The sequence below is a fragment of the Myotis daubentonii genome, chromosome 8 (genome assembly GCF_963259705.1).
Source record: "Myotis daubentonii chromosome 8, mMyoDau2.1, whole genome shotgun sequence".
NCBI classification, from domain to species: Eukaryota; Metazoa; Chordata; class Mammalia; order Chiroptera; family Vespertilionidae; genus Myotis; species Myotis daubentonii.
In genome coordinates this window covers 58,171,046-58,193,443 of record NC_081847.1, presented here as the reverse complement: position 1 = coordinate 58,193,443, position 22,398 = coordinate 58,171,046, and positions in this window count along the sequence as shown.

Sequence of the window (22,398 nt, the reverse complement as noted above, 5' to 3'; positions counted from 1 at the left end):
CTAAGGCATTCTCTTTTGTGGGGAGCAGGGTGAAGAGAAATGAGTAGAATTTTTAAAATTAAAAGGTAAAACATTTTGGAACTCCATACCATTTGACTTAATGCACTGGTCTAAATATTTTAGCACTATTATAAAAAATGAAGAAAACAAACATAGTATTACAAATGTAAATGCCAGAGGTAATGATTGTGGCACAAATATACAATGGAAACAGCATGGCTCAGTAACTAAGCAACAGATTAGAAACTGAGATTTAACTGAGTGCTAGCTTTGTTTCTTATCGACAAGTTATGTAATATCAAGTTAATAGGTGAAGGATAAAAATGGTGCAAATAAGCCAAAATAGCAAATAACTTCCCATCATATTTAGTTTTAAAATTGCTTAAATTTTACATTAGAATATGTTAAATATAGTTGCTTTGATAGAGTATCACAATACTTCACAAATACATGATGAATTTATATATTAGATGTTTTGAAAAGCTAATTTTCCCCTACTGTCCTTTGCAGCCAATGCTTTTAACAGCACCGCCAATGGAAGTGCCAACATACATGGAAGCTGCCTTTTTCTGTGTTGCCTGACTCTGGCTCAAATGTGCCCAAGGTGAAAAAAATATGTAATTTCAAACTGAGTAAAAGATTTCAAACTTTCTATCTTTATAAAATAGTAATAAAGATATTGAAATCACCTTGATTGCAGCATCCTAATATATAAAAACCCAGGGTTCATAACATCCAAAACAACCGAAGGCTCGACTTAATGCCAGGCTAAGCAGAGATCCTGCTTCTCTCTCTCTGGGCCTCACCAGCAGCCGCACCTCTCTCTGAGAGATCAGCAGTTCATCCCACTCACCAGCAGCCTGGGGTGGCTGTTGATCAGCCCCGCCTCTCTGATCAGGCCAAGAGATAGACCCAGAGATGCTGACTGGCATAGAAACTGACCAATCAGAACCAAATCTGGGTGAACTGAGAGAAGCCAATGGCTGCCTATGAGGTGGAGCTTCTGACGCTGACTGGTATAGAAACCGACCAATCAGAACCTAATCTGGGTGAACTGTGAAGGCAGAACCTAAGGGGGGGCTGTGGAGGGGTTTTAAGGGCAACAGCTGTTTGGTGTAAGGTGTAAGAAAGCAGTTCAATTTTTCAATGAGCGGTTTGGCAGTATAGTGCATATGGCTGGCTATCAGTCCAGATATAGGGATTACGTATTTTTGTCTGCCAAGAGCATCTCCTCCTGCTGAAAAAGGCTCCCCCCACCATTTAAGCAATCCTATCCTATATAATCTATACTAATAAAAAGGTGATATGCTAATTAGACCAGGTTAACCAGCCATCTTCCAGATGTCCAGCTTCCTTCTGGACAAAGCCTTGGTAGTGGGGGCCAAGGCAGAGGCAATTAGGGCTGACCAGGCCAGCAGGGGAGGGCAGATAGGGGCTATCAGGCAGGCAGAGATGTTAGGAGCAATCAGGCAGGCAGGCAGAGGGGTTAGGGGTGATCAGACAGGTAGGCAGGTGATCAGTTAGGAGCCAGAGATCCCAGATTGCAAGGGGGATGTGGGATTGGGCCTAAACTGGCAGTAGGACATTCTCCTACAGGTCCCCGATTGGAGAGGGTGCAGGCTGGGCTGAGGGATCACCCCCCCCCCACTGTGCACAAATTTCATGCACCAGGCCATTAGTTATTAATAATTGCCAAGATATGGGAATAACTTTAATGTCCATAGAGAGATAAGTGGATAAAATGTGTAGTATATACGTACATAGAACATTATTCATCTTTAAACAAAAAAAGGAAATACTGCCATTTGTGACAACACAAATGTATCTGGAACACAGACATTATGCTGAGTGAAATAAGACAGATACAGAATGGCAAATACTGCATGATATCACTTATACATGAAATATAAAATAAACTAGAAGCAGATAGTAGAGTGGCGGGAGGAGGGGCAAATGGGAAGGTGATGGTCAAAACAAAGGGCACAACACTTCTGTTATGCAAAATATGTAAGTTGTGGAGATATACTGTACGGCATAGTGCCTTGAGCTAACAATACATGTACTTCATGCCTAAAATTTTCTAAATGGTTAGATCTTATGCTGTGCTCCTACCACAAACAAACAATAAAAGGATGAAAGGGTGGGAGGAAGCTTTATAAGGTGATACATATATCTATAGCCTCGATGATGTTGATAGTTTCAAGGGTGCATACTTATTCCCAAACTCATCAAGTTATATGCATTAAATATGTACAGCTCTTTATATGTCAATCATACTGCAATAAAGTGGAGTTTTAAAAAATACAAATAAATTGGTGATGATATCAACAAAATGCTAATAGCAGAGAATATGATAATGCCATTAAAATGTTAATATGTTTCCACAGATGAATACATGTGCATCCCTATTTCTTCAAATTTCCCATTTGAAAAAGGAAAATGATAACTAGGTTTAGAAAACCAACCTATGAGCTTATTGTAGAGAGTAACTCAGGGTGTGGTCACTCAGATGCTAGGACAGTGATGGCGAACCTTTAGAGCTCGGCATGTCAGCATTTTGAAAAACCCTCACTTAACTCTGGTGCCGTGTCACATATAGATATTTTTTGATATTTGCAACCATAATAAAACAAAGACTTATATTTTTGATATTTATTTTTTATATTTAAATGCCATTTAACAAAGAAAAATCAACCAAAAAAATGAGTTTGCGTGTCACTTCTGACACGCGTGTCATAGGTTCGCCATCACTGTGCTAGGGGAATGCCTCAAAACATTGACTATTCTCCAATGGCAAGATGTTCATTTCTCCTTAAAACTGAAATGCAGCAGTGCTATTTCACAGGTAGGTTCTGCAAATGTCACTGTTGGCTGCTGAGAATTGGAGTCATTGCTGAACAATTCGGTGGATCCAGGAATTATCTAGTGAGTATTTAACAATTGTAACTCAATATTATAAACCGACATAATATAAATTAATATCAACTAACATTGGTTCGGTATGTTATCATATGCTGATTCAGTCAACAAGAATGAGATTTCTAACTCCAGCTCCTATCCTGTAGTAGATCAGAGATGTAAAGTAGTACATCACCCTGAAGAAACAAAACAGCAAGGTTACAAAGAGTGGGAATTTTTTTTAAGTTTTTTATTTTATTGTTCATTCATGGCAATAAACATATCTGCACTGATACCAACTGATGAGTTTAAAGCAGAATATACCAAAATACAGGACATGCAGTCATTTCAGTCAAGGACTTCTCAGAAAATGCAAAGAAAAACATTTAAATAAGTACAATATAAAGGGTTAAATGCTATAACTAAATTATTGTTTTAAGTATAGTGGAAACAGGGAGAGTGTACCTAAGTAGACATTAAGAAATGGAGGCATTTTAACTCATAGGATCAAAATAGGACCAAGAACAAAAATTCTAGACAAGAAGAGCAGTGTGTGGGAAGAGCATGATATTAGGTTTTGATGCTATATTACTTTGATTTTTGTTTGCTCAGAGCGGAAGAAATGGAAAAAGCAGTAGAGCCAAGATATGTGAACTGCAAGAACTATTACAAGTTCAGAAAGTAAAAAACAAACAAACAAACAGAAAAACTTTAGGAAAGATTAAAGGGCACATCTGAGACTGCCTAAGGATCCTTTGTTCCAGCAAACTGGCCATGTACAGAAATAGGGTGAAGAGGAAACAGCTTATGAGAGAGACAAAATAACCAAGGCCTGAATCCCAACAGGATGAGTTGATCCAGAAACTTTATCCTGATGTGTAGAAGCTTCAAGCTGAGTGGCTCAGTAAAATACTTGGTAAATAACAAAGAGTGCAGAAATACAAAAGGATATTTATAAAGCAGAGTTTAAAGTATCAAACAGCAGAAAATACTAGAAGGAATATTAAGAAAAATGAATCTACCAAATGTGTATTTTGAAAGTACTTAATTCCAATGTTACTATTTCTGATGGAATCAAAATTCCTTTGGTTGACATCTTGACATTTAGAGTGTTTTTAAATTTTCACCAAGACCTTAGTGATTCAATCACTAAAGCCCTGATTCTGCAGAATTTATAGCCTTAATTCTTGGCTATATTCTGGAGCCACTCTGCTTCAGCTATCTGACCTCCTGTGTCTCAGTTCAACCATGTGCAAGCTGGGGGCAAATCTCAGTGCAAACTCCTAATGTGGCTCAAGACAGGCTGCTGGAGTTCAATAAACATTGATTGATGGTAATTGAGACAGTATCACTCTTCTTAGATATGTTGTCACTCTGCCTGCAGGAAATCACTGAGAGTCTGTGCTAGTCAGGACAGTTTCCATGGCAGCGGGAATTAAACACCAGTAAACTTACAGCTACACAAAAGTCATGGGACAATATCACTCTGAACCTTTCATCATTCACTACTATAATTGATGATCCCAATCTGCTCAAGAAGGATAGTTTCTCTCTCTCTCTCTCTCTCTCTCTCTCTCTCTCTCTCTCTCTCTCTCTCTCTCTCCTCTCTCCTCTCTCCTCTCTCCTCTCTCCACACTTCTAAGAAAGATAAATCTATTTCTACTTTCACTTCATTTGTAAACCTAAGCCAAGATATTTTTAGCCAGCTTTTGCCAGTACTTTCTATTGTTGTATTATTATACTTACATTAATAAAACTAGCAGCCCACAAGTCTTGTGTATATGCATTATCAGAATCCCAGAGTGGGAGAGGTGAGTGAAATATCTATATTTTCCATTTAAAATTAAAAATTTTGATTCAATATACAGCAGTAGCAATAATAGTGAACATGCCAGGTATTCCTTTCAGAATTTTACAAATAACAACTAATCAAAAGGACTGTATGTGATCCATTACTATTATTATATTCATTCTAAATACACAGACATTGAGGTATAGAAAAGTCCAGTAACTTGCTCAAGGGCAGCAATCAGTAATTGTTTGAGACAGAATCATAAACCCAGGCAGGAATCAAGAGACTAAGTTTTTAATTGCTCATCATGCGTAAACTAAAATGTACTGAAATTGTGAACTCTATAAAAAATTATTAAACCTCAGTATATACCAATCATTTTGAATTTTTCAAATTGCTAAAGTGGAAAGAATGAATAAGGACTTTACAATAATGGTTGGGTACATTTGAAAACCACAAAAAAGGGTATTAATTAGTTGAAGAGACTTAAAAAGATAAGCACTGTTCATTCGACTGCTTTTACCTTAACAGAGGATTTGTTTCATGAATTGTTCTTTGAATCTTTGGAGGTGATATTATGGAAGTAAGCTTGAAACTTCTGCCACAGTTTCTTGTTTTGGTAAATTACTAAAATAATGTACCTCAGTCATAATGTACACAGTTTGTTTTCTGGAAGAGAGAATTTTAACCATAATACCCATTTTTACTAGTTAAGTATATAAAAAATGTGAGTTCGGCTACCTTCCTGGGGAATATTAACAGGTATAATAACATTTTAAAAACCTTAAAATTCCCTTTGACCCAGGAATTCCGTTTCTCAATATTTACTCTAAGGAAACAGAGGTGCGAAAGTGTATTTAAGTACAAAAGTAATTATTACATCAGTAATATCTAAAATAATAAATAATTGGAAACTAATTCCAATGTTACTATTTGTGATGGAACTTAAATTTCTTTGGTTGACATCTTGGCATTTAGAGTGTTTATAAATGTTCCACAAAAGGAATTTGGTCAAAAGAAATATTACATACATGTAATAGCAGACTATGAAACAAATTAAACCAGAGCTGTAAAGAATTAATTTAATAACACTGTACTGTGTGTGTTTTTAAAAAGGAAGCAAAAGTGTGCCAGGAGCCGGTCCATCCTTGCTGTTTCAAGGGACCTGGCATATATGGCATACGGTTCTTAATATGTTTGCTCACCTTCTTGGCGCTGTGTTTTAACTAAGGTCACCTCTCCGAGAACGGTTGAATCCCCAGGTAGGGATTTTCCCCTGAAGTTAGGGAGGGAATAAAACCCCTCAACTAAGTGCCAGGCGGGTAATTAATCCCTTTAGCTACAAACAATCATGCTTAAACTACATAATCTTTTCTCCCTGGAATGGAGATAAGAAACGCCCTAACCTTTGTAATAGAGATTGACAGGATTAGAATCAACTGGTATAAATACAGATGTAACCAGACAGAGAGAGACAGAACTCATGAGACAGAATTCAGAAGACAGAAAGACTCAGAACTTAGAACAGAATCAAGAAGACAGAACCTACACGGAGCCTAGAGACAGAAGAACTTCGCTGGAGAGAGCATGCCGGAGGATCCTGGAGAGGGACTGGCCTCGGAGCCTAGAGACAGAGCCTAGCGGGAGAACATGGCAAGGGATCCTGGACTGAACCTGACTACAGAGATTGGCAGGAGAACCTGACTGGAACCTGGACACTGAACCTGACTGGAGAGCCTGGACAGAACCTGGCTGGAGAACCTAGCGAGGGAACATGGCTACAGAACCTCGCTGGAGATCCGAAGCAGAACCTCTCTGGAGATCCAGCCCAGAACTTGGCTGGAGATCCTGGCTGGAGATCCTGACAAGAGAACCCGGCTATGATGATCACCTGAACACTGCCTCTGTGTCATTCCTTCTTCGCCGACTCCGTCTACACCTTTGGGGAACCCCTGGACCCGCTGGGGCAGGACCCCGGCAAAAGTGGTATATACTAAATGATCCCAACATTTAAAATGCACACTTGTTAAAAATAAACACATAAAACAAAAAATTAGTAATACCTGAAGTTGAGTCTTATGTAATATTTTTACTCATTCTTAATGTTTATCTCAGTTCTTTATATTTGCCTCAGTGTACATTTATTTTCCTTAGAATTAAGTTTAAATTTATATAAACTGATAATGTGTTGCCTCTAACCATAACATTACAACATATTTCAAAGCAAAAATTGCATTTGCAATATTGGTTATAGCTTGTTTGCTATTATAAGCTATTCATAAACTATGACATAAAACAATAGTAATGTGAATTAAAAATGTGAGTTATTTTTACTATAATGTTAAAAAAATAAGGCAAGAGTAATAGAGAAAGCAGAAAGACTTTGAGCCAATAATAATAATCTCAAAGTATTCCAAAATAGAAGTCACTGAATAACATTCTTCAAAAGTAGACGGACATAGTATGGACTAAAACTCAATTTTTAGAGAAAGAAAATAACAAGGAGGGAAAAAATAAAAGATAAAGTTATATAGGAAAGGTGAAGAAATTATTAATCTTCCTTTCACACACAAATAGGCAATGTTATTATTCCATAAATTTACCCTTAATTCTACCGATTCAATCAAGAAAGTTGCTTTTTTACAAAACTTGCATTTGTAAAACATCTTCTATATATAGATGCAAGGGTGAAAAATTAAGGGGGGGGGTGGGATTACAATTTCTAGCAACCCAGAGTACAAAAATCTAGATATCCTGTTTCACACACACACACTGCTTGGAAATATTTGTAAACAAATCTTCTTGAGTGAATTGGTTAGCTGAAATAAAAAAAAAAAAATTAGCCCAGCCGGCATGGCTCAGCGGTTGAGCATTGATCTATGATCCATGGGGTCACAGTTCAATTCTCTGTCAGGGCACATGCCCTGGTTGCAGGCTAGATCCCCTGTGTGGGGCATCAGGAGGCAGCTGATCAGTGGTTCTTCTCTCTCTCTCTTCTTCTCCCTTCCTCTCTCTGAAATCAATAAAGATTATATATATATATATATATATATATATATATATCCCTGAGAATTTAAATCTTCATTAGTTCTCCAATGGATTTGCAACCAAACTTTAAATTTATTTGAATTTTCTGAATAATTTCAGGTCAGGAATTAAGTGTAAAGTGACCCCCAAAGGATATGCAAGATTCTGATCTAGTAACATTGCTCTCATTGAGAAACAAGAATATAAAAGAGCATTTCCAGGGTCTATCCCTTTGTATCATTTGAATTTTGAAATATCTGCATTACAAAATTTTTAAAATTAAAAATATAATGTAATTCCAGACTGAGGGTATCGCTAGTATGTTCCTGGTTAAAGATTCCTTATAGAAATATTCCCAGAATCTATGGATTTATGAGGAATGATTTCCTGGAAATATCATACAGGCTGGAAATGAAATGAAGATTTTGAAACTAAAATGAATGGAGTCTGAAACTAAACACTCCCTATTTTGTGAAATATCACACAAAACCTCACTTGCAGACCTCATCTATTATTCTGAATCAGAGTGCCTCTTTTCAAATTTTTTCTCAAGTTATCTTAATTTCTTTGTCTGGAAGATACCTTGGAATCAGAACTGGCCCTCCAAATTAGAAATGAATGACCTCAAGTAATTCACTAACCTATGTCTTTGTCTGTTTTCTTGCTCTTTGCAGAGGTTATTAGTTTCACACACAAAGCAAAGCAGAATGAAGAAACCTAAGAATGGAAAGGAATCTTTCAGGCACAGAAATAGATAAGATTTCTCTTTGCAAAGAGGATGTTTATACCATTGCTCCAACTTTAAAATAAAAGCACATTAAAACTGCCTTATAATAATAAATATTAATACCAAGTTATAAATAATGGCTTTACACACACACACACACACACACACACACACACACACACACACACGAATACTAGTAACTTTGGTTCACAGAAAGTGTCAGAAGACAGCATTTGAGACTTCGTAAATTTGGAGTGAGGGGTCTTGAGTCACTGGGACATGGGGATGTCAGGATATATGAAGCAAAGTATCTAAAAAGAGGAAGATAATATTCATATGGGACTTCATAAGTAAGCCTAAAATCCTAGTTGGACTAGGGCACTGTGTCCAATCTTCTATCTGTGATTCTATATTTTGTATTTACTACCAGGACCAGAGTAGAAAGCGATTTAAAAATTTCTTATGACTAATTTATCTGTCTTTTCTTTGTTGAATAGAGATAAGCTGATATCTGGAATCATTAGGAGAATTTCATCATCACCACTACCTCCATATGTTTCAAACCATAACTATAAAACAACAATAGGAAGAAAATAAAAACTAACATTATTTCCTACTTTCCAGAGAAGAAAAACAAGGTTTAAGAGATTAAGTAACAACCAATAGCATATAATTTTAATGGCTGGAGCTAAGACAGATAACCATATTGACATAAAGCCAAACTCTAAGTATGTGCCACTGTACCTCCTTCTTGGAATTCTTGCCTGGAAACTTACTTACATTGGGACTTGCCAGATTATTAGCTTTGACCTCTTGAGGTCTTCCTCTAACTGAATAGGATTAGCTTATAAAATCTATTGCATCTTATAGACCTCATGATAGGGCTTATAATAGCCTGTCTGATGACTCCTGAAGCCAATCTATAGTTTAAAAAAATTAGGGTTTATTGATTTGTTACAATAATGGAAGACACCCTCTAAAAAAGTTGGAATGCCTCTCCCCAAAGAGCTAGATAAGGTTATTATAGAATTTGGCAATGGGGAAAGGGAATTAAGGAGTTTAGATCATTTTATTAAGCAGTGTTTGGCTTGAAGTAAAGCAAATCTGTGTGCAAAGAGGTAGACATCATTCCTGGACAGCAAAGCAGATTCAGGGCAATGTTTCCTTAGAAAATATAATGTTAAGATAAATATGGAATGCTGTGTCTGGAAATCCCTCATCTGGAACTCGGCAAAACTGCTTCTCTGCATGAGAGACTTAGATCATTCATATGCGAGCAGGCTGTTCCATTCTTAGTGAGATGGCATCCAACTGCACAGTTTCTGAGGGTCTGCAGTTTTAGTCTTCACAAAATTAAGTCCTGTCCTATTGTTAAAGAACAAATACCATTATTATAAATTTATAGGGAGTGAACATGACACTTTTCAAGCCTAGTTTATAAAAAGTGCCTATTTATCAGACTAATGTAAGTCACATGTCTTCCCCAAATTGCATCATTTCCTAGCACTTTCATAGTTTATCACCATTCCCATGACCTCAATATCTGAAATTCTATGACAAGCAAGAGAGCAGTCTGGAGACATAATAGGGAGGAGAGAAGTAGAGAGCAAGAGAGTGAGTCACCGAGGAAGGTGAGAGGCTCCCTGGGAGGTGAGTGGAGCATAGCATTGGGTCTTTGTGAACTTGGAAGTATAGTCACCTGATAGTACAAAGGGATAAAGGCAAAGAAGGAATATCTCAGCTTCTCTTCCCTGTGACTCAGTGGGAATAGAAGAAAGAATAGCCCTTCAGTCAAAAGTTCTTTAAAGTTTTTTTTGGTCTCAAAGCAATGTTAGCTTCAGGTAAGAGGGGGAGGTAGAAAACGCCGAAAAATAACATAATTTTCCCTCATTTAAAAGCACAGTGGAGCTCAACCAGTGTGGCTCAGTGGTTGAGCACTGGTAGACCTATGAACCAGGAGGTTAAGGGTTGATTCCTGGCAGGGCACATGCCCGACTTACAGACTCCATCCCTAGTGGGGGTGTGCAGGAGGCAGCCAATTAATGATCCTCTCTCATCTTCGATGTTTCTATCCCTCTCTCCCTCTCCCTTCCTCTCTGAAATCAATTTAAAAATATTTTTTAAAAAGATTAAAAAGCACAATGGAAAATACTGCTTGGAAAAATGATATATTGTCTCAGTCTTTACATGACTTCTCTCCCCATGGAGTGAAAATATGCTGGTTAATTCAAATCTTTGTCACCATTCAGTATACTAAAGATACTATATAATAAAAAGCTAATACGCAAATTGACCAAACGGCAAAGCAACCTTTCACTATGATATGCACTGACCACCAGGGGTCATTGCGCTCCCACAGGGGGAGCACTGCTCAGCCAGAAGCCCTGAGCCGGGCTCACAGCTGGCGAGCGCAGCGCAGTGGAGGGAGCCTCTCCCACCTCTGCAGCAGTCGGACATCCTCTGAGGGCTCCCGGACTGTGAGAGGGTGAAGGTCAGGCTTAGGGACACCCCTGACCCCGTGTGCACAAATTTCATGCACCAGGCCTCTAATACATTTATAAATAGAAGCTTGAAAGGTTTAGCTGGGAAAATACAACAGCTCAAGAAGGAATCATGCAGGATGAGCAGCTGGTCTTTCTTCTTGTAGAATTGCAGTTTATAAACTCCCTCTCTCTATGAGGCTGTTGCACCATACTGGGAAACTTCCAAATATAGCTCCATTACAGAACCATCTGAAGAAGCTAAAAAACATCCGTGCTGGTCCAGAGTATAAGATGTATGACGTTCAATATTTGTCAAAACATTTCACCTTTGAAACTGCAGGACTTATCAATGACAAGGACCAAGAACTGGTTGACAAGAAGAACAAAATTAGTACTCAACAGAGAAAGCTGAAGGGAAGTTTGAAATAAATCTTAAAGAGTAGAAGACAGTTTTTTAAAATTGCCTTTTGGATATTTAAAATATAGTAACAAAATTTCCCACCATTAAATGTCTTTAGTATTCCAAAGTTTTACTTTTTTTTCCCCCTTAGCCCACAGATCTTGATAGCCAACATTTAAGTTCTTCTTGTACTTGGAACATTACTTTGCTGGGCATCTTGTATTTTACTTTTGCTCAAAGGTAAGTTCTACCAAATTTTGCCCATTCCAAGACTACAAACACAGTTTTGCAGATATCAAATGGATATTAGAGCTCCTCGTCTTTGCAGGTGAGACTATTGGAAAGACTTAATATTGTGCTGCTTTAAGCTTCTTAATTAGCACAGGGGCAATTAATTGAAGCAGTCCCTTTAGAAATCAATATAGGATAACTCAATTAGAAGCATGACCAGGGCATACCTGAAACTTTTTCTCCCTGCTTGTTTTGGAAATTTCCCTGAGTGAGATTTTATTTTTAAATTCTGCTTCCATCTGTTCCAGTCAGAGTTCTGCTTGAGTTACTTTGGTAACTAAAGAGTACCAGAAATCTCACAGACTCAATAGAAAGGCTGAAGAGGCAAGTCTGAAAATAGACCAAAAGCAATGAAACCCAAGTTAACTTAAACTTTCGTTAAATCATGTCATCAGGTGAATCTGGAGAAAATGTCACTGACTCTATCACCAGCATAGCTGCCACTAAAGACACAACACCACCACTGCTGCCAGGATAACCACCAATGTGTGTATGAGTCCTTGGAACTCGCCACTGCCAACATGTGAGTCCCTGTGCCACCATCATCGGAACACTGCCGTTCCTGCACATTGTGTAGCACTGCTGGCGTCTCTGGCTCTAGAACAGTATGCTGCTGCCACTACCTCAGGCAGAATTCTGAGCTGTGTCCTTTTTGTCTTTTTATTACTTTATCTACACAGCAAGTTTATAGGTAATATTATGTGGTTGGTTAAAGCTAAAAACCCAAGGGCCACCTGAGAGAAAATTTGGAGAGGAAAAATCTACCTCTTCTTCTTCACCTCTACTAGTTGGGAATTTTCATAAGTGAGAATCCAAACTACTAAAAGCATTTTTAAAGAAGTATAGTTTACATACTAAGGGATGAGATTTACATATTAAAAGAACCAATTCACAATAACAACAATATCAATAATAGATAATGAGGAAGAAAATAGCCAGTAGAGGAACAGAGGTTTAATTGAGGCTAATAGATGAATTGGAAAAGTTCAGAGCATACAATATAAAAAGAGCAATGGCTTTATCTAACTACAATATTGCCATTAAACATATAAATCATACAGAAAAAGAGAAAATGCCCAACATGAGAAAGACAAAAATGATGTTCTAATATTGCTGCAAAGTCATGAGTAGATTCTAGACTATCATTAACTTGATTATTAAAGAAAATGACACAAGATTCTTTATTTTCACTCCTTTGACCTTCCACTCGACTTTTGAAGATCTTATGCTTCATAACACATTATCACAAATAATAATAAAGGGCCAGCTATTCCCCAAAGTCATCCAGTCTTGTTCAGACTCACTCTTCTATACCTGGAGGGTGAGGGTGGGAGAGATAGTGAAAAGAAAATGAAATAATTCCCTATTGTCATTTATGATTTTGACTAAGCTCAAGAATGCTTATGTCTTAGATTTAAATAGGGCCTCTGTATCTACCACACTGTCTCACACTTTCCAAAGGGAAATAGATGCCTTCATTTCATGCCTGTCAGAGATCTGAGCTTGCACAGTGTTGTTACTACTGCCATACACCCAGTCACAGAGTCAGTCCTAGAGCAGTTACCTAAGCAACACCTGCCCTTGAATGTGAGCAACAATATTGGAAAATCCCTCTACTGTTTTTTTCCCCCTTCACTATTCTGCCAATTTATTCTGTGTTCTCTCTGCAGGCTGGGAGGATGCATGAAAATGTGGCCTCTGACCACATCTTATGCAGGCCATGGCAGTAGTATGCCTGCCCCAAACAAGCTAAGAATTCAGATACTTTGCTCAGGCCCACAACATTAGCCATAAAAACAAAGCTGTTTCCTGCAGCCCACCTGGTATTAAAATGTATGTGACAGACTCTTACTGATTTGCCATCTGTCAATGAATCATTTGGCAGGGAATTTTCTCCAATGTTATAATTTAATTTTCACATACACCCACAACACCTAGGACAAAAAAGCAAAACAAAGATCTATATTCAGAACGAATATGTGCCAGAAATATTCATTAAAAATACTGAATTAGACTTAATCTTGACAGATATCCTTTTTCAAATGAGGAACTAGATTCAGAGAGGTCAGTGAGTTGACAAATGTCACAAATTAGCAAGGGGCAGAACTGAGAATTAACTCAGGCTTATAAACCCAGAGCAAAATTCTACTACAACTACTTCTTCTAGATATATGACATATATCCTAATGCATTTTTTTTAATGTACAAAGGAAGTTAAAAATATGCAGGCTTTGTAGGACTAAAACATTGACAGGTTCTCAAAACATATTAGACTTTAGAGCTCATCTCTTTCACCTTTAACCCCGTATAATAAACTCTTCTAGGATGGCCTGACTGGTTGTTGTGCTCTCTCTGGACACTCCTGGGAAAACAGTGACAGAGAGCACACTGAGTTATAAAATAACCTGATGTTTGGAAATGCCTAAATGTGAGTTTTTTATTTACATCAGGAAAAATTTTTCCGCTGTTAAATGTCTGTCTTTTTCTGTCTCAGGTAACACTACACAAAGTTAGTATTTAGTTCACATAATAGCCCTTCAAAATGGAAAGACAGGGATAATGCTTCCCACAGTCTGCCTTTGTGTAGGAATAACACTGCATCTTTAAACCGCTCCCCCATGACATTGTTTCCAGTCACACTTTTTTGGCACCCATAGAGGAACATGATATGCCAGCTGTGGACTGACTAATATAACAAGGGAGGATAGGACGCTTCTCACAAATTGTTCTAGAATCTATTTCTGTTTGTAAAGGCTAAAATGATTTTTTTTTTACTTTTCTATATGTCAGTCATGCCTCATTGTTGAGTCATACTGACTTTGGTCTTAGTTAAAACCCCTGTTCTTATATAAAAAGCGAATAAGGCAGATCAGGGCATGACAGCTAATATTTAAACTAAGACATAGGAGTTAATTATCCTGTTTAGATTAGGCATTGTTACTTTCATGACTAACTGAGCATTTTATTTATTATTGATTTCAAAGAGGAAAGGAGAAGGAGAGAGAGATAGAAACATCCATGATGAGAGAGAGTCATTGATTGGCTGCCTCCAGCACACCCCCTACTGGGGATCGAGCCCACAACCCAGGCATGTGCCCTGACTGGGAATTGAACCATGACCTCCTGGTTCATAGGTCGATGCTCAACCACTGAGCCTCGCTGGCCAGGCTAACTGAGCATTTTTTAAAGATCATGGCTCAATAATAACTAAGAGACATATTTTAATGTTTAAAATTTCTCAGGCAAAATAAGACTTATTGAATGAATACCCACAACAGCCCTATGAGTTAGTGTATTATTCTCTTTTTGCATATAGAAAAGCCACAGTCAGCCAGACTAAATCTAACAAAGTACACCAGGGGTCATTTCATTGTCATGAAATTTAAAACCAGGTGTGTCTAATTCTAAAATCTTAGTTCTTTCCATTATTGTACAGTATTCCTACTGCTTTGTGTCATTGAACAAATTTGATATACTTGTTTTTTATAAATTTATTAATTAATGGTAAAAACATAAAACAACAAAATCAAAATAAAATGTAAGTAAAGCCTGACTAGTGTGGCTCAGTGATTGAGCATTGACCTATGAACCAGGAGGTCATAGTTCAGTTCTAGTCAGAGTACATGCCCAGGTTGCAGGCTTGATACCCAGTGTGGGGCATGCAGGAGGCAGCTGATCAATGATTCTCTCTCATCATTGATGTTTCTATGTCTCTCTCCCTCTCTGAAATAAATAAAAACATACTTTTTAAAATGTAAGTAAAGACCCCCTTACAAGGCTTAAAATGTAGAAATCAAAATCTTCATTGGATGAATTGAACCAGCTATAAATCAACTTAGCATTATTATCTCATCTAGCTTTATCTCCCATACTAGCAAGGATATAACAACAGCCTTGGCCAAATGCCTTACAAAATCTCAATTCATTCTGTACTTATTTTGTAACTGTATGAAACTATAAACCTTATTACAGAAGTAAATGTCAGTATGTGTTATTCTGATTTATTTAAATAAATCATATTGTATTACTATTATAATAGTTATATGATTATTATTTCTGCTTTTGAATATTTTGAAATGTTTATTTAATAACCTGCTCTAAAATTTTTCCATATTCAATATAAAAGGCATTGATTCATATTTCCAGAATTCAATACTTCCTGTCTTCCCTTTCTTCCTTGCTTCCTTTCTTACTCCCTTCCCCTCTCCCTCCCTTCCTTCCTTCTTTCCTCCCTTCCTTCCGTACATACATAAAAAGCATATTAAATATCTACTGTATGCTAGGCAATTGCTTGGTGCTGATAAAATATACACACAAACAAATCAGGATTTAAAAGATTAGTGCAAGAGAGACATGCTAACATGTAAGTATAGTGATTTAGCATACACTCCAATAAAAATACGTACAAAATATTATAGGAATATAAGAGAAGAAATGCACAATATGGTGTGGGACCGTGAAGTTTACATTTGCTCAGTCTTTGAAAATAGGGAAATGCTCTCCAGGTGAACACACAAGGGGAAGGATAACTCAGAGGCAACATCAGAAACAAAATAATATATTTGTTATTTTGAAGGATCTTGTAATCAATGTGAAATATCTGGTACTTTGTCAAGGGTCATAAGAAGCTATTGAAATATTTTAATGAGATCACATTTATCTTCTAGAAAAATAACTCTGGCAGCCATGTGGGAAACAGATTAGAGGGAGATGAAACTAGAGTTAAGAGAACTAATTAGAAGGGTATTGTATTAGATGAGGTAAGAAATAATGAAAATCTAGTCTATGAAATTGGCAGAGGGACTCATGAATGGCAGTACGCCATGAGTGTCATGGTTAAGAAGCCATCCATTCACTTACTGGCCATGTAATCTTGGGTAAGCTATTAAAAATTTTTCTGTCTTCTTTGCTCATCTGAAAATAAAGCTAATAGTGATAATACATATTAAACATTTAGAAATGTCTTAAGAGATTTAGCCATTAATAATAATATTATTAAGAAGAAGGATCCGTTTTGAAACCCAGATGCAAGATAACAAATTCACATACTGAATCTGAATGCATAGAGAATACTGACACAATGTCTTCAGAAGTCAGAATACATTTGAGTCTCAAAAAAAGTGCAGTTCGTTATATATCCATGGCTCTCAAAACCATCAAGGTAAAAGAGATAATCCAGTAAAGATTAAGAGGAGAACAAGGTTAAGTTTGGCACTTGAAGGAACACAATTACTCAGAGGCAGATTCGAGAAGAGGAACCTGCACAGGAGATATGAACAGAGGAGTGGGAGAAGAACCACTCCATAAACCCATGGGAGTAGAAAGTTTGAAGAATAAAGAATGGCTGGTCAGGACTAAAGATGAGGAGAATAGATAAAATGAATATTGGCAGGGATGTTAGGTAGAATAATGTTTGCAGAATGTATTTGGTTAAAGAATCGATGGAATGAAGAAATTGAAGAAAGTGGACATCAGTGATGCTTTTAGGAAGCACAACTATAAAAAGAGTGGTGGCTAGAGGAAGAGTACTTTAAGATAGAAAATGAGAAGACAGTGCAAAGGAGATTAATGCCTTAAAAAAAGAGAAGATAATTTAAAATTGTATAGGAGATTAGAGAAAGAGGATTCAAGACACAAATGGAGAGAACAGCTTGGTAGGAAAAAGTTAAATGTTTCATTGAGTAGGAAGGAAAAAATGTAAAGACCAATAATATTGCAATTTGGTAATGGGGATGGAGCCTCTACTTTCTCCATGCAGTAGAAAGCATAGTCACCTCCTGAGAGTAAGAATGGAAATAGTGAAGTAGGAATTTATACATGATTGCCATGTTGCAGTGAGGACTAGGTTGAAGTTGTAAACCATAAATTTGTACACATATTTGTACTATTAAGGGATTTTCTCTGATAATAGTTGACTACCAGAAAATACAACATGTGCCATGTATTTTAACCTTATTTTTCTCCTGAGATACCTAGAAATGTGCTTTGCATATATTTATTCAGTTTACTAAAGTTATGGTCTTAAACAGATGACTGCATTTTCAAGCTTGGATAGCTAGTTTCAAAAAAAATCTAGTGGAATTTGTTTCTCTAAATCCTGGTTCTTTGATATGCTTTAAATGCCCCAGGAGAGAATGACACTGGTGCACAGAAATGAAAGTGAATCTCAAATTCCTTAAGTGTTACTCTTATAGTATACATTCTTGAAATGCATTCTGTAATAGATCTGGTGTGCCATCTGGGATGGCTTCTGGCTTTTGGAGTTACACTCCTGTTCCCAAGTCATAGTGGTTTCAGCCAAATAGGGATAAGCCATCTGTAAATTAATAATTGCCATCTGTGTTACTTCTACTCAACTGTTGTTGTCATGCCATCAGCTGATTTAGAGATTCTATATTTTTAAGTGAATACTTTTAATAGACATTTTTGCATGTTTCTAAATATTTTGCTACCATTTACAAAAACAAATGTTCTATTTCTAATTGTATGCCCATTATAACTAGATTTGCTAGGTCTATTCTTTGTTCTGTTTATACATGCAGCTAAGAGTTTAAATGTAATTGGGAGCCACCTATTTTTCTTATTCTAAAAAATCTTTTTTTTTTCACTTGAGGGGTGAGAAATTGACTATTTTTGTCTCCAAGGGAAAGAAGTTTTTGCCAAGTCAATTTCATTGTATCTGCATGTTTCCATTTTATTTTTTACAGCAGCATAATTTAGTCTGCAATTTGTCTGTGATCTCAAAATAAACACGAAGTTATAAAATTGTTTACACCTAGAGATAAAGGACTCATAGGATAACCTATAATGAATGTTTTGCACATGGTAGGTACCAATACAGTAGGATGAGTGGTTAAAAGTTTTATTAAAAATAATATGCAATTATCAAAGTATAAATATTTAAGATACTGTCCATATGGAAAAGGAAATTATAGTTGGGTAAAAACTTATCTCCAATTTAATATGAAAGTCTATATTTACAACTCACCTGTGTTGTCTAGTTGTTAAGTCAAAATTCTACTTATTTTATTACTATTCTTATTTTTCCAGAGTAAAAGAAACATATGGCTTCTTTCATAGAAATTTACAACCTCATTTGAATATTTATTTTAATTCAAGGCATCAAGAATAGCCGATACAATTTTGAAAAATAAGAACATCTTGACAAAACACATGTCAAGTTGACATTAAAATAATTCTTAATTAAATGCTGTTAAACCAATTAGATTTTATCTAGAAAGAGGTGAAATGCATTAGGATAGTTTTACAAAATAACAAAAGACCCTCTAATAAAGAATAATCTAGAATAGATTATCTAGAATAATTTTTATAAAATATGTCTTGCTATTTAAAGCATACCAAAAGTGCAGAGCAGATTCAAGTTTTATTATTTCTTTTAATATGATTTTTAAAATACTAACTCAAAGTTTTGACACGAAAGTTTCTAAATGGAAAGAAACTACATATTAACAATGCTGCAAAAGTGACATCCCAATAAAATTTATGTAAATTATAAAAATAAAACAAAATCATTTTCAAAAATACAAAGTGGACGATTTTTGGAAAAATAATTCAGAATCTATGAAAATTATTTTCTACCTGTTATTGACAAATAAAGTTTTAATTTTTAAAAAAGATTTTAAAATTTTAAAAGATTTGAACAAATGGAGCTACAAAACACTATTTTTGTTGTATTTTTAATCTCTAAACATTGAAATTTTTAAAGAATAAAAAGTTGGAGTATATTTGTGCAATTATATATTGCTTTGAAAAGTAGTAAACCTCACAACATAAGTAATAAAAAATTCTAGGATAAAATCAAAATAATTTGTAGCAGTTTATTTGGTTATAATGTCATATTTGACCCTGTCATAATGTTTTGAACATGCTGTGTAAAATAATGATTTATTTTCATAAATAAATATTGCCTTAGGAGTCTTATTGACAATTCCAGTTGCTACTGCCTTAGCAGGTTAAACTGTCTTCAAATTTAAATTAATGAAAAAATATCTAAGAACAGCAATAACTTAAAATTATTGTATAATGTACCATTTCCATCAATAGGCCACAAATTATGTGAAATTTTTTTTTATCATGACTATATGTTATAGTTTTGCTGAAATGTCATCAAGAAAAACACTTCAGTAAGTAAAATGTATAATAACTTATCAGTTATACATAAATGCCTTTATTTTATTGCTCATCCCCAGTCACCATTCTGTAGTGAGACTCCTCAGATATGAGCCGTAATAATTACAATCAGTGTGGTTTTTTATATTTTCCTGACTTCTGATCATATTAAAACTATGAACTTTCACAAATAGTTTTAATTTATCATGAAGGTGTATTTTTCAAGATATGAGAACAGAACATCTTTTTTAACAGTTTTTAAAGATGATTGAAAATTTTAAAAATATTTAAACATAGAGAGTATGCCACTCTATTTGCACTCTTACCTGCCTGGCCCCAAAAATGTTAGGGGTAATTCTGTCTTCATTTTTCTGTTTGTTTGTTTTTTATTTCTTTTTTTACTTTACCAAAATCTGTCTTTATTAAAGTGGACAGATCATTAGAGTACTACCCAAACTTAGTGAATGACACTGAAACTGCCCACCTCGCCTGGCCTGTCTATGCAAATGCCAGCTCCTAGTCAGTTCAGCATCCCCAGGACTGTGTCAGAAAGCATCACCTCTGTGCTGTAAATGTTACTGTAGCAGAGACAGACTTCGCAGATTTCAGTGCTTTTAATGAACTGGTATTTTCAGTAAACTTCTGAGCAGCAAGGAACACGAATTGTTTTGAAAAGTTGGCAGTAGACACAATCAATAAATATCACCAAATGAACAAGACCCCCCAATATAATTTCCTTTCTTGAAGTCTGTCTCCATTTTTCAAAGCAGAGCCCTCCTCAAAGATATCATGCCATTCTTTTTCCTTTAATGTCACTAATTGCTGGGAGCCTACTGTTCACTTGCACAGAAACCTTTAGAAACCTTTAGAATTAGAAACTTTTGGTATCTGGGAAAGAAAAAAATATGAAAAACTTCTTGGTTATAAGTAAAATGAGGTGATATGAAAGCATTTTGAAATGCAAAACAATTATATAATATAAATATAATAGAAGGTAATCTTAGCACTTCCATGTCCAGGACCAGAACATACAAATTAAGAATTTCTCAAATTCCCACTTTGCTTATTACATGTCATACTAGGTAGTAATCATTCTGCTCAGGCAGTGATCTTGTTCAATATCCCAGCGTACGTACCTTGCTTACTACCTTGGACACAAAGGTCTGTTCACAAGTTTGATTAACAAAGAAACTAAAAAATAAACTTGTTTAATGGTGTGGTTGATTAACAAGCTGGCAGTTTCTGAAAACTAAAAAAACAAACTCGGCTCCTTTGTCACCAGCTGTCAACATCACTTTCTCACCTGGCAAGGAGAGAATCGTACTTGATATCGTACTTGATGTCTCTTGCCATTGCTTCACCATCCTGGGCGGGTGAGCTGACTTTCTGTCGTCTCACAATCTTCAAGCATCAAAGTTGTTTTAAACTTTTTGTTTATTCCAGGATCCCTGCAGAACACTGTAATTTCTCAAAGCATAAGGAGCCTTAAGGTTTCTTTGGCCCTTACCACCTTGGCTCTTTTGGTTATTTTGCTTTCTGAGAGTCACTTTTATTCTCAAAACCGTCAGGGATTTTATTGCAAACCAGTCCTCTGATCCTGAGCTACATGTCAGTGATACAGTTGTATTCCATAATAAATAGTCATCTTCTAAATAAGCTACCTATTTATCCAATGGGCTAGATCATAATGTCTTTTTTTCTTTGAACCAAAACATTTTAACATTGAATATGTGGAAAGAACTATGATAGACATTGTGAAGGATGTGAAGAGCAATGAAACATTCTCTTAAAATCCTTCTTCCCTCCTCCCCTCCCTTCCTTTTCTGTTTTCTTTCTTTCTAAGATAGTATACTCTTAGTAAATCAGATCTCTTTCATATTAATGACTTCGGTTAATGATGAAGGGAGATAAACATTTTCTTCCTAAGCAGTGTCTTCTTCAGTGGATTCTTCTCTACATGCATTCATTTAGCAATACTTGAAAACATTACTCTGGTAAAATAGTTCCATCAACAACACACCGTGCTCTTTCAAACCCGTATCACTGAGTAATCTATAAAACTGAAACAGAAAATTAGGAAACAAGTTTTCTTTAGGATCAATTCTCTTTTTCTCCTTAACTATTTATCTTCAGTTGTAACTTCAGAAAAAAAGGTATCCAGCATTTATTCTACCTACAAAAACCAAACAACATTTTATTGTATTTGATAGAAATTTACTTTTCTAAGCAAACACCATTAAAAATCTCTACATGCATCATTAAATTATTTTATTTCCATTTATAAATGTTTTTGACATATCAACAGATATGGATAGATATAAGATAATTGAATTTTACAATTATGTCCTTTAAGGCATAGGCCTAGTAAATATCAATGTATAAGTCAAACAGAAAACTATGTGCATCTACTTGGAGTGTAAATATTTTTATTAAAATATTCATTACGTGTTTTCACAGTAATTATAACTTCCTCCTCTGAGTTAAATGTTAGTGGTGAAAAACTGAATATCACTAATTTGTCAGATATGAAAAGTGACTGCAACTTTTTTAATGTTTACATTCATCATGAATTAGGTTTCTCAAAAGAATTTTTCTGTTTTTATTGAGAATGTAATTCAGAATATACATTAGCTTGAAAGGCGCACCGCCC